Below are 8,291 nucleotides of genomic sequence, written 5' to 3' on the forward strand. Positions count from 1 at the left end.
TTAATGGTGAATGAACCATTAGATTCTGATGAGCACTCCCTCTTAAGATCCAAAGAAAATGATATGAAAAAAAAATCACATTGGTTGTGGTTTGTTTTTTTTTTAATCACATCTGTTGGTCACATGGGGAAACAGCTTCTTGGTGCCATATTACCAGAAACACCCACTGATAAAACACAAATGTAGAACCTACAAACCAATATAAATAAAATGAAAATAAGATCTTTTCTATAGAGTTGTGAGTGTATCTTTGGAAATGTAAGAGAGGGTCAGGGACATTCCATTCCTCCTTCACACTCTACCCAAATATTGCATACACAATAAATTCCATATCAAAAACTAAATATTCCCTTTTTCAGGACAAAGCACACTGGTATTAGGATTTCCTAGAATCTTGTGATTGCTCAGATAAGGTATTGTCTACCAACCGGTAAACATACAGTCTTTTGTAACTGAAGGGAAAAGATAATTTCTGGACTGCGAACAAAGAACACTATTACACTAAAATGGGTCAGGAAACTAGATATAACAAAATATCTGTACGTGGATGATTGCAGCCATTTGTGTATAGGGGACGTGAATGATTTCACTCTTCAATTTTCCAACTTGCTTTGATGTTCTGTCTATATTATATACTTTCCTATCTGAAAGGGGAGGGGAAGAACAGGGGAGAGGGAATAAGCACTTCTTAAGTGCATACAATGTGCTAGGACTGTGCCAAGTGCTTTACAAATACCACCTTACTTGATCCTTACAACAACTCTTATAAGGCAGGTAATATTATCCCCATTTTACAGATAAGGAAACTGAGGCCAACAGGTTAAGTAACTTATCCAAGGTCACACAGCTAATAAGTGTCTGAGGCTGCACTTGAATATAAATCTTCCTAACCAGGCCCAGCACTCCATCCCTTAGGAGAAGGGAAGAGGGAAAGAGAAAATATCTACAGACTTTATTTCATCTAACTGTATCCCATCATAAGGATTCTGATGGACCAAGATGTCTGGCATCCCTTTCCAATATCACAAATGTTTGGAGACAGGTATATGAGCACCTACTGAAGTGAAGATAATACCTACGTGTTCGAGAATACATCCGTATCCTCAAAGTAAAAGTCACTTTGTGCCTTACAAAAACTGAAAGAATCTCTTTCATTCTTAGTGTCAGCTCTTCCAGGTTTTTATTTTCTCTTTGTACTGGCTATCTAGATCGTAAGTGAATATTTGGTTGTATGACCCTCTAAATGATGCCCAAGTCTTCTTCAACTACAGATTCTTTCCAAAATGTACTATGTTCTTCCGTGAATTCCTCAGCCCAAGTCACAAAATATTCCTTTTATTTAATGGGTTAACTTAACTTAATGGGTTAACAAAAATTCCCCATTCCCCCAAAATATAATATGTAAAGCTGACAGCGGAAAAATGAAATTTCAATAAAATGCTTTTTAAATCACTTGTACCAAGAAAGAGATTATGCGACATCTGCAGCCAGAAGAAATCAGTGTTAGGGACACTTCACAGTATTTTTTAAAACATTTATTTTAACATTAATTTCTTAAAATTTTGAGTTTCAAATTCTCTCTCTTACTCAAGGTCTTTCCCAACCCATGGAGAAGGCAGGCAACATAATACCATTTACACATGTGAAATCACATAAAATATTTTCATATTAACCATACTGCAAAAAATAAATAAATAAAAATAAAGCAAGAAAAATAAGGTCAATGAAAAAAGTATGCTTCAATCTGCACTGAGAGTTCATCAGTTCTCTGGATGTGGAGAATATTTTTCATTATGAATCCTTTGGAACTGTCTTGGATCACTGTATAAATTAGGGTAGCTAAGTCTTTCACAGTTGATCATCCTTACAATATGCCTCACACTATTATCATTTACACTATCTTAACTTAGAATACAAGAGGAAGTCAAAGAAAATACTTTTAAATGAAAGACTCCAATACTGCTCAGGAGAACTATATGCTGTATCACAGGTTTAGCTTCCAGTAACACAAAAATTTTCTCCTAAAGATTTTGTAGCACTGAATAAATCACAATCACCCCTAGACTTTGTAACTAAGTTTCTTTCCTCTCATGTTCTACTAAAATTACTTTTACAGCATATTCTCCTCAGTAACAACATTGCCAGTCCCTGTCCCTTGCCCTTCAAAAATAAGTCCCTCTGGTCTCTACAGCTCATTAGATCACAATCTTTTAAGCTAGAAGTTTCTTTGGAAATCATCTACTCCAGTTCCGTTGCTTTACAGAAGGGGAAACTGAGGACTAATGAGGTTAAGCCACTCCTTAACAGTCATAGAGGGAGCGGCAGAGCCCAGATCCAAACAGAAGTCCAATGTTCCTTCTACTATGCCACACTCCTGCTTTACCTCTCCCTCTTAAAAACTAATGTGATTTTGGCTGCATTAAGAAAGACACCTCCAGGAATAAGGTGATGTTGGGCTGCTGGACTCTGCCCTGGAGTGTTGTATTCGAGTAGAGGTGGCACAGTTTAAAGGCCCTGAAAAGCTGCTGAGTGTCCAGGGGAGGACAACCAGGATGGTGAACAGCCTGGTGATGCCTTGACCTATGAGGACTCATTGAAAGAACTGGTAATGTCTTCTCTAGAGAACAGAAGAGCATAAGAACATAATAGCAGCGTTCAAGTATTCAAATTCGGGCTTAATATCAGATGAAACTTGCAGTCCGAAAGTGGAAATTGGGTCCCTTTCACCAAAAGCCCCATCCAGCTCTAAATTCTCTAATTCTGGGAAACCCTTTCCCCCAAATCTGAGAAGCAGCATCTTCTTCCACTGAGGATTTTTAAGTAATTCATGGTCAAACCCCCAAAGTCCTAGATCTCTTTTTTGCATCGTTTCCATTTCTAGACAGCTTTTATTTCCAGAGCAGTATGGTGGAAGTCAGTGGAGCTGGTTTTAAATCCCCGCTTTGTCCCCTTACTAACTGCCACTTGATTCTCTGGGCCTCAGTTGCATAGTCTGTAAAACTAGCGGTTTGGAATGCATACTCTCTGAGGTCCTTCCCAGCTCTATTCACATCTGTGATCCTGTGAAAATTAGTACATCCCATACAGCAACTTTAACTATCATTTTCTATAATCAGGGAAAAAAAAACCCAAGTATGACATTTAGCCCAATTTCTCAACTCCAACAACAGGGAGTGGGGAGGTGGGAGATCGGGGCAGAATTGTAAGGTGACTGTCACCATCCCTGTGGAAACACTTTTGGCTTTTAAAGCACAGAGAAGGGTGGAGGGAAACCTAAACGAAGTGTCCAGTGCCCAATGAAGCAGCAAAGTGCCTCCAGCACAGGCCAGGCCGGTCTGGATAAACTATTCTTGGGCTCTCCTTCAAGGACTTGAGGAACAGAGTGGGAGAGGGGAGATGAAAGGGAGGAGAAAGAAGCTGGAGAATGAAGAAGGAGAGAGAAGGAAAGATGGAGTGAGAGGGAAAGAAGCAGAGAAAGGGAGAGAAAGAAGGAGGAGAGGGAAGGAGAATGGGAAGGAGGGGAGGTGGGAAAGGGAAGGAGAAAGAAGGGAGAACAAGAGGAGAAGAGATGGGAAGAAGGGAGGAGGGAAGAAAGAGGAGAAAGAAGAGGAGAGGAAAGGAAGGAGGGGAGAGGGGGAGAGGGAGGAAAGAGGGAAGGAAACGAAGGAGAGGGAGGGAGAGAGGGAAGGTGAAGAGAGAGAGAAGGGAGAGAGGGAAGAGGGGGAAAAAGAAAGGAGAGGAAAGGGAGAGGAGAAAGAGTGGGGGAGGGGAAAGAGGCGGGGAAAGGAGGGGGCGGAGCCACGAGCTCGGTGAGTGGCAGCACTCCCTACGCGCCCGAGCCTCAGTCGCCGGGAAGGATGGCCACGCGGCCGCCACCCCGTTCTCGGGTGAGGGAAGGCACGTAGGGGATCGGGGATCGGTGACTCACCCACAGGCCGGTACCCCAGGAACACCGCGCTCCGAGAGTCGGACTGCGGCATCTTCTCAGGCCCCCTCGGGGGCCGCAGGAGACAGAGGCGGCGGCGGGGGGCCCCCATGCAGCGGGGCTCCTGTCAGGCCGCCTCGCTCCCCACAGTGGCCCAGCTCCTCCACGCCCCCGGCAGCGGCTGCTCGAGCCCGAGCCGGAGCCGGAACCCAGCGCGAGCCGCTTCGGCCCCCGCCGCCGCCCGGCGCCCACGTGACCAGCGCGTCAGGGCGCCCGGGCCGCGTCAGGCGCCTCCGCCGAGGCTGTGAGCCCGCGAGGGAGGCGGCCTCCGCACGGCCGCCCGCTCCCCTCCTCTGCTGGGGAGGAAACACGCGCCGCCTTCTCCCTCCTCGTCCTCGCCTCAGACGCCCCTTCCCACCTTTCCTCCGCCGCTCCTCCGGCCCCCAGCGAGGAGGGGGCTCCCTTTGTCCCTGCGCCGCTCTTTCCCGCCGTCACCGGCCCCGTCTGTGGGCCAGCCCTGGAAGCATCGCGTAAAATCGGCTCCGGGAAAGCGGCCGCTGGGAGCTTTGTTTTTCAGTGGGCCTCGGTACTGATGAGCTGAGAAGGCCGCAGCGACTGCTGACCGTGATCTCTGCCTGATCCGACCCCGTCCTGCGTTTCGCTTCAAGCGCCGAGCCGAGCGTCAGGGACACGCGGAAGCGTCCCTCCTTCTTTCCCTTCAGTCGGACCCGGCTCTTCAGGACCCCATTGGGGTTTTCTCCGCAAAGACACTGGAGTGGTTTGCCATGTCCTTCTTCAGCTCATTCTACAGATGAGGGAACTGAGGCAAACGGAGTGAAGCGACTTGCCCAAGGTCCCACATCTAGTCAGCTGCAGCAGGCTTTAAACCCAGTTCTTCTGACTCCAAGGCCAGCGCTTTATCCAGAGTCACCTCCAGGATCCAAGATATAAAGTCCTTTGGCGTTCAAACCCTAGTATAACATGCCCCCACCACCACCACTGTCACCCCGCATCCCTTTCCAGTCTTCTTACTTCCCATCCAGTGACACTAGCCTCCTTGATGTTCTTCCACCTCCAAGCTCTCTCCCATACCTAAAATGCTCCCCTTCCTCCACTCTTCCTCTCGGCTTCCTTCCCTCGAGCTAAAATCCTACCAATCCAGCCAAAAGCCTTCCATAGGAAGCCTTTCCCGATCCTCCTCAATTTAGTGCCTTCCCGCCGTGGAGCATTGCCACTTTACTCTGTTTATGTAGCTGGTTTTCATGTTGTCTTCCCTCGTTTGACTGCGGTCTCCTTGAAAGCAGGGATTGTCTTTTGCCTTTCTTTGAATCTCCAAGGCTTAGCACAATACCAGGCACATAGTAGGTGCTTAATAAGTGTTTATTGACTGGCTATACTCAAGGAGCATACATTCCAAAGGGAGAAGACTACACATAAAGGGGAGCTAAAAAGCTGTAAGGGGAGGTGACTGGCAAAGAGAAAGAGGCAAATCTTTTCCTTCCCTCTCCTGCCAAGCCATCCCTTAAAACAAACAGGAAAGAGAGGTGGGGAAAATTGATAACAGCTCATCTATTGTAAGCTTTCTTTAAAATATATTTTATTTAAAATACTTAATTCTTATCTTGTTTTTTATATTGCCTAAATTTCTTCCGGTAACTCTCAACTCTCATCTCCAGAGCCATACCATATAACAATATTTTTAAAGAAAAAAAAGACTTTAAAAATCAGTAAAAACCAATCAATACAACAAAGAAGCCTGGAAATGTGGTAGTCTTTTTTTAAATGTTTTACTGTGTTTTTTCTGCTAAGATATTCATTCCCCCATCTTTCATTTCAGTGTCTTAAGGAACTCAACACAGTAGAGGAATCCACATTGTCAGTGATGAATTGTATTTCTTTTGTTTTTAAGGTGAACAGCCTAGAAATGCCATTTAGGGTTTGTTTTTACCTTTACTTGTCTTCTCTTTTCAACACCAAATTGTTTCATAATACATATATTGTGCATTTGGATATTATATTTACTTTTCTGCTTGTTGGCCCCATGTATTTTTTTTTCACTTTGTCTAATATTTTCCTAATGCTATGTTAATTAACTCACCCCTTACATTTGAAATTTGATCCCTGGCTGTGTCAGCCCTTCATAAGTAAAAATGGCACCACTGATGGACATGCTAAATCCAATGAGCTTTTCTTAGTTCTCATCCTTCTGGACCTCTTTTTTTGACACAGCTGAACCATCTCTTCCTCCTACATACTCTCTTCTCCCTGGTTTGGGATTATCCATGTCTTATTCTCTATGCATGAGTGTACCCCAGAGTTGTTTTTCAGCCCTCTTCTGTCTCTACAATCTGAGAGCTAACATGGGTTCAATTATCATTTCTATCTATCACTCCCAGACCCAGTCCTCATTGGTCTCCTGTTCTCTCGTCCTGCTTCATGGACTGCCTGCTGAACATTTCCAACTGGACGTCCCCTAGGTATATCAAAATCAACATGCCCAAAAGAAAACTCAGTATCTTTCTTCTGAAACACCTCTTTTAACTTTCCCACATCTGTCAAAGGCACCACCCACCATTTTTCCAGATGCAAGATCACAACCTCAATATCATCCTCAGCTCCCCTTTATACCATATCTGGTCAGTTATGAAGTCCTGTGAATTCTACCTGCACAAAATCTCTCAAGTTTCCCATCACACAAAGCTACCACCCTAGTTTAAGTGTTCTTCACCTCTCACTTGGACTGCAATCCACTCCTTATTGGTTTCTTTCTCCTCTCCAATCTATTCTTCATAGAATTGCCAAGTGATACTCCTAAAGTTCAGGTCTGACCATAACTGTCTCCTGCTGAAAGAGGATGGCTGGAATTATAACTATTTTATTATAATGTCCTCCCCATGTGGAAATCCACCATACCAATACAGAAGTAAAATTGATCCATAATGTATAGCTTTTAGAGAGTTGTTTGGAGCACTGCATATGTGTCAGAAGCAGGACTTGAAACTCCCTAAGGCCAGACCTCGATCCACCAGAGACCTCAAAAAATTTTTATATTTTCCCTCACAAAGCTTGCAATATAATTCTCAACAGTGACTTGGGTAGTTCTTAATCATAAAAAGAAAAAGATAACCATTGTGCTATAAGAAATGATGTCGGGAGTGGTTTCAGAAGAAACATGGCAAGACCCATACGAACTGATGCAAAGTGAAGTGAGAAGAACCAGGGGATGATTATGCACAGTAATAGCAATGTTATAAATGTTGTAAAGATGATCAGTGGTGAAAGACTTGGCTACTCTGATCAATACAGTGATCCAAGACAATTCCAAGAGACCAATGATGAAAAAATGCTATCCACCTCAAAGTGCAAATCGAAGCGTAATTTTCTATCTTGCTTTTTAAAAAAATGATATGGCTAATAGGGGAATGTTTTGTATGATTTCACATGTATAATTGGCATAATGTTTTCCTTCTCAGTGGGTGGGGGAGGGATGGGAGAAAAGGATAAAATCTGGAATTCAAAATTTAAAAAAAAATGATGGATATAAATAAATGATAAATATTTTAAGTCCTATGATTTTATCTATATGCTCCCTCTAATAATGCAAATTGTAACATCTCTATATCTTGCAAATAACTGCACAAGTTAACTTAGTTAAAATATCCCATAGCCAACTTTCTGCTGATTGGCCAGACTCAGACCTAGTCTGTTATAGTTTTTCAACTTAGTAGGACTTAGCAGGGTTTATACTCCACGGGGTCACTTCAAATGCCATGATGGAACATCTGAGCAAGACCTTGGTCGAAGAAAAAAAAGCAATAAAAAACTTAATTCTTGACTTTTTAATAATATTCAAAAATGAAGCAAGCATCATTGTCCTATTTTTGTGTGCCACTAGCTTGATAGGGAAAGAATCAAAGCTTTAGAGTGGGAATAAAAGTAGTAACCACTAAAGAAATTTTGCAAAATTCCTTGAGCCATATTGATTTTTTTCCTTTTCAATCTTTACTAAAGACTTTTTAAAGGACCAATTCAAAGAAACGTTTAAGTGCTTCCCGTGTGAAAGGTATGGGGTTAGATGCTAGGAGTACAAAGACCAAAAAAAAAAATGCAACTGTCCCTATTTTTCAGCTTGCATATTATCAAACTATGGAGACAACATACAGAAACAGCTAAGAAAGAGCATGTTAACTACTGAGAGGATGAGAAAAGGCCTCATAAGGCATTAGATGTGTTTATTGAGCACCTCTTGTTTTTAAAGCTCTTGTTAGAGGTTCTGTTTCAGGGAAACCTAAAAAACTCAAGATTACCCATACTTTTAAATATCCCAAACAAATGGCTTTTTATTTTTTTTGCGGTCAATTTTGTA

At 43.0% G+C, this 8,291-nt stretch overlaps 1 protein-coding gene across 2 annotated transcripts in view; it reads right to left on the reverse strand.

Annotated features, from left to right (window-relative positions):
- GALNT11 (polypeptide N-acetylgalactosaminyltransferase 11) overlaps window positions 1-4,183 on the reverse strand; it is a 70,311-nt gene extending 66,128 nt beyond the window's left edge. Inside the window, exon 1 of one of the 2 annotated variants that reach the window (XM_036761854.1) lies at window positions 3,929-4,183. The gene's annotated coding sequence lies outside the window, so the exon portion shown is untranslated. The remainder of the gene's footprint in view (window positions 1-3,928) is intronic. The other variant, XM_036761855.1, reaches the window with a different exon arrangement.
- Between the last annotated feature and the right edge of the window lie 4,108 nt (window positions 4,184-8,291).

The sequence above is a fragment of the Trichosurus vulpecula genome, chromosome 5 (genome assembly GCF_011100635.1).
Source record: "Trichosurus vulpecula isolate mTriVul1 chromosome 5, mTriVul1.pri, whole genome shotgun sequence".
NCBI lineage: Eukaryota > Metazoa > Chordata > Mammalia > Diprotodontia > Phalangeridae > Trichosurus > Trichosurus vulpecula.